This window comes from Sabethes cyaneus, chromosome 3 (genome assembly GCF_943734655.1).
Source record: "Sabethes cyaneus chromosome 3, idSabCyanKW18_F2, whole genome shotgun sequence".
Lineage (NCBI taxonomy): Eukaryota > Metazoa > Arthropoda > Insecta > Diptera > Culicidae > Sabethes > Sabethes cyaneus.
Window position 1 is genome coordinate 83,936,406 of NC_071355.1, and position 6,000 is coordinate 83,942,405.

Sequence of the window (6,000 nt, forward strand, 5' to 3'; positions counted from 1 at the left end):
ACCAATCTACCACGAACCGTTTTACATTGGGGCAGATCAACGAATTCTACAACTCTCTTCTACCGGTGTTCGTTGACTTTGAAAAAGCGTTTGAAAAACTCAATCACGAAAATATCTGAGGCGCACTTAGGCATAGAGGAGTTCCAGATAACCAAGTCCATCTCTTCGAGACTCAGTACGAGGTGCCCTCGTGCAAGATGTTGCACAATGGCGTCTTGTTTGACCCTATGAATTCGATCTAACCGACGACATTCTCTTTCTAGCACAACGCCGAATAAATATGCAGAGCACCTTTCTGAGAGCTCCCAAGCAGCATGTAAGATTTGCGAAATTGATGGTAGTGAACACTGACAATCCCGTTAACTGCACAGTAGCGGGAGCAGATGGAAGTTTTCCAATATCTTGGTAGTCAGACAACGCCCGATGGTGGTCCCAAGACAGATATAGCTACACGGTTCATGCCTTTGCAGATCTGCGAAACATTTGGCGCTCAAACCAGATCACTTTAAACCTCAAAACCCGAATGTCCAAGTTAAATGTTAAATCTATATTGTTGTACACCTGCGAAACGTAGTGCGTCTCAGTAGAGCCAACGCAAAAACTGCAGACATTCATTATCGCTGCCTGAGATATATCATTTATACCTAGCGATCTGACAAACTGGATATCCAACAGGGAACTCCATGGTTCCCCCCCCCCCCCCCCCGGGGAACTCCAGAAATTCGGGAACGTAGATAGAATAAAGAGAATGGAATAGAATAAAACGAGCGTTCGAGTTTTTGTTTTCTTATTTAGTGAAATTCGATAGTATGTTTGTTTGAATGATATCTGATATCTGAATGACGGCCAATGATATCTGAGCATCAACATGGCTTTGTAAAGAAACGCTCCATGACGACTAATTTAATGGTGTTTGTGAACTCGTTAATCTCCAGCATCGAACAAAGACGGCAAGTTGATGCGATTTATATTGACTTCAGCAAGGCCTTCGACATGGTTCCACACGCACTCGCAGTTGACAAAATGAGATGCTTAGGATTACACAACTGGGTTACTCAGTGGATGCTGTCCTAATTAACCGATCGCTCAGCCTTTGTCAGCTTTAACGGTGTTAGTTCGGCCAGTTTTGTGATACCATCGGGTGTTCCTCAGGCAAGCCATCTTGGGCCCTTAATTTTTATTCTCTTCGTAAACGATTCGAAACGTAAGCGCTCTCCAGGAAGACATTTGTTCACTTTTACGCTGGTGTGCATTGAACGGCATGCAAATCAATGCTTCAAAATGTTGGGTCATATCATTTAGCCGTTTACGCGAGCCGCTGCATCACGAGTATGGCATAGGACACAGTGTCTTGCTTCGTGTCCATACTGTTAAGGACTTGGGTATTTACATTGACACGGAAGTCAGATTCACGGTGCATGTATCCACGATTATTGCTAAGGCATTTGCAACGCTCGGTTTTTTTTAAAAAGAAACACTAACGACTTCCAAGACATCTATGCGCTGAAATCGCTATACTGTACACTCGTTCGGAGCTTGCTTGAGTATGGGGTCGTTGTTTGGGCACCCTATTACGCGGTACATGCGAATAGAATTGAGTCCATCCAAAAGAACTTTATAAGATATGCGTTACGTGTCCTACCGTGGAACGATACAACGAATCTTCCTCCATATGTAGAACGTTGTAGGCTTATTGACATCGATACGTTAGTAACTAGAAGAAAACTACTTCAGCGAATGTTTATTTTCGGACTAATCAACGGGGATATTGACTGCAGCCCACTTCTTAGCCTGATTTGCATACACGTCCCTCATAGGCAACTGCGTAACCATACAATGCTATGGCATCGTTCCCATCGTACTAACTATGGCCACAATGAACCGTGGACTATGTGCTGCCGTGCTTTTGATGAAACGTCAAGCGTATTCGACTTCAATATCAGTAAATGTACCTATAAACATAGAATTAAGGCCTTAAGTTTTTGAATAATCTGTGCAACTATATGTTGAAGAAATAAATAAATAAATTAATAAATTGCCATGGTGCGAACGCGGCGATTCAAATGTTATGTTTTTCGCGGAATGGAATGCTACAATCTAGAGCAGTGGTGCCCAGGCATAAGTGTGGTGCGGGCCAAATCAGGTCGCCCCATGAGTCCGCGGGCCGCAATGACTTCTGATCATTCTTTCGCATACCAAAATGTGAAATAGGCGCCAGCAAAAGCCGATTTTTAGCAATCATCACAAGATTTAAAGCACAGAGCAATCAGATCTACAATATGCACGAGGTACTACGACTGAACTGAATGACCCTTGTGTCATCGAAAAAATTATTCATAAGTCTGCTATCCTTCAAATTATCCCGCGGGCCGCACGAATTATCACGAAGGGCCGCATGCGGCCCGCGGGCCGCGCTTTGGCCATCACTGATCTGGAGCGTTTTTCCATTTCACGCAAATGTTTTAATTTCTTGGCGCCGTCGCTCTATCAAGTTGCTCACCAGCACGGAGAGTCAATTTTAATTGTCCTAGAACTGACCGAGGTTTATTCACCCGGGTTCTGACGAATAAATTCGCGAGATCATGTTCGCAGGATATGAGGGTCCCTTCAATAGAAGTTAGCCTCCCAGATAGCATCGAGGTAGGACGTTGGTATAACAAGCTAGTTGTCGTATGTTCGAATCGCAACTGTGAGTTCAATAGCTCAGCTGTTAGAGTCAATAGAATCGCAGCACTAGCCCCGCAATGGTCCTGTAGCTGGCTGCGAAGTCTGTCGAATAAAAACGGAATGTAACACCTAGAGTTTGCTTAGGTTTGAGGAGAGTAGCGAACAAGATATGCAGAGAAGCACTCGACTGCAATTCGCAAGGGCGACGAAGAAGTGGCAGACCCAAAGGCTCATGGCGACGTTGCTTAGCCAATGACATCTCATAATAAGTCAAACAGCTAGATTGTTGGCAGGTTGTTAGCCTAATGTCTTTATTCCGTTGATGGAGCTGCCATCTTAGATGTTAGTAGACAGGGGCCGCTTGTCGTATTCAGCTTCTTGGTTCACAACGGACGCTCAAAGACAACTGCATCCTACCTTTTCCTGTCCGTGTACGACAACCAAGGTGGCGTGTCCTAGCCGGCACCATGATTTAGGCCGCATCTTAAATCCAACTAATCGTATAAGGAGCAATATTTTAATCTTCACTATTCTTTAAAAAAGACAATGATAAAATATAATGGCACGTGCTTTGAAAATTTATTCTTTTTCCTGCGACTAACTACCTGCGAACAAAATCGTTGGCTTATATTAATATTAAAAGCTAAACTATTTCTGAGAAACCATGGTCCCAGTTCTCCTGCTCTGGCTACGTGCTAGATTCGTTTTCAGGTGCTTTCTTTGAATTCATCGAAAATTAATGTGAGAACTTCAATCAATGTAACATGATAGGGTAGATGCTCCAGTAATAGTGGGATTATGTCGGGGGATAGTATTTGTATGCTCAATTTATCAGTTTCCAGTTAAACTTTATGATAATATGATGCACCATAACGTTGGCTTTAAACACATACCAAAATGATACAATTCTGTTGGTTAATATATCTAAAATATTGCTTCTTCTGACATTAGTTTGTGCTCCTACAGTAGTGGTAATGTTCCTCTAATATAGTGCAAAATGTTTCTCTAATAGTGGAATTTTGTTTACCGCCCAGGATTTAACTGACAAGATAACAACGTAGGCTTGTTAAAATGCTATGATTTGTTACGAATTTCTTAAGTAATTGCACCTTATTCGTCTGCTCAAAAGGAAAGCATCATTTTTGCACCAACATCCTAAATTTTAACTGTGTACCTTAGATAAAACTGTTAACAAATATATATCTAAAAATAGAAAATTATAATTCTCTCGAATTTATTCTAAAATCCCCCAAAATTATGAAATGTTTCGAGTTTTCACTATTACTGGTACACCCACAATCACTGGAACATCTACCCTATTGCTTCAAATTGTCACTTTCTAGTTTGCATCAATCATACCAAATTGTCTCACAAGCGAGCAAAAAAAATCAATGCCAAGTTTTGCGATGATACTGACTCAGTAAAAGTAAACGATTTGATTGCAGTACGAATTTGAATTTGCATTAGAATGCACTTTTTATAAACCAGTTGTGAAAAAAATGTTCAATACCGCGGTAAATCGTTTCAAGCAAATGTTGATAGCGTTGGACGATGAATCGGATTTCTTTCGTCCGTTTCAATTTGTACTGCTGATTGGCGGTAACTGTTTGGAACCTTAAATCTCACTCACTTAATAATTAACGTTATTTTTATAGGGATTCGCCTATCAAGCAATAACTTATGTTTTCAGTGTTTATTTGCATTTTATCGAGTCCTAATCATTTTAGTGCTTATGCTTACAATCGATCGCCTGTATGTCGCTTTTTTTGAATGGAATACTTCAACGGATCAAATCATAATATTCTGTTTCGCTGCCGAAACGTTTTTGATTATGTTCCGTATAGCAGCAACACTATATTATCTCGAATATCTGCAACAGATTAGAGGTCATCTGTCGCGTATGTTGAACAAGAGACCACCTCAAATTCCAGGCAGAACTCATTCTTATCGGTTGACCCGAGGACTCGCAATATTTTGGTTGGTTTGTTTGTGCACAGATGTGATTCTGAACCCAATATTCAACTTATCCAACACTCCAGCGTACCGTACACCGGACAATCTAGTTCGACATGGACCCAAATGGAAGTTGTTCTTTGATATTTTAAATTTTTGCTTCTTACCCGTAGCTTCATTGATGTACGTAACAAACCTGACCGTACACAACACATATCTTCTGGGATTCAACCGATGTTTCGAGGAACTGATTACCGATTATGATTCATTATTTTCTCGTGTTGATAGAAAGCTCGAGCTCATCATTAGCCAAAAGCAAACAAAGATGCAAGAAACCGAAAAGGTTAAAGTGTTTTGGAACGAATTAAAGTTTGAGTTGAACGCTACAGTTATACGTCACAATGCATTGTTGGAGCAATTTGGCTGCTTAAAGCGACTTCTTAACAAAACGTTTACGTTTATATTCTACACAAATTTGTTGACGTTGGCCTGCGGTATACTGCATTGTGTTTACAAAGGACTGTCAGTTGATACGCTTATCATGACTAGTTATTTCGCAGTGCATATGATAGAACTGTATTGGCATTTCAAGCTGGCTAATGATTTGAAAGAAGCGGTAAAAAATTTGGATTGAAAATATTTCTACTGAATAAGTTTGTGTATCTTCACAGAACGAAAGCATTTCCTTCAGTGTGTATAACCTGGACTGGCATCAGCGGATGAAGTACAACCCGACTGTCGATCATGACTATAGAACGGTTCGTACAACGCTGCTACTAGTAATGATGAAAAGCCAAACGACACTTGGATTCAATTGTGCAAGAATGTTTGAAATTTCTGTTGAAACTTTTGGAGCTATGATGGTGAAGACCTATAACTTGCTTGTCTTTCTATTAAACGTGACCTCTGAATAGCAATTTGGGAACTGAAAAATGGATAAATCTGAGAAGATCTATGTTATCATTTATTTATTATTTATTTATTTATTTATTTATTTATTTATTTATTTATTTATTTATTTATTTATTTATTTATTTATTTAGTTATTTATTTATTTATGGGTCATTCCACGGGAAATTTACAGTCAAAATTTTTTTTCTCTTTGGAATATTTTTTTTACGTTCTTTGTTCAAAAAAAATCGACACGTATTTTTGTATTTCGATGTTACTGTTGGAATTCGCAAGATATGATTTTCTAAAGTATTGTAATCCGAAAAAATCACTATTTTTAAAATATTGATTGTAAACGTAGTTTGTAATATCAAAAAATGACTTTCTACCAGATGTGTTCACTATTCCACAAGCTTTCAAAATTGGTATACCATACCTCCTCTCGATTGTTTTTCAATAGTTAAATAGTGCATTTTTATAAACAATTGC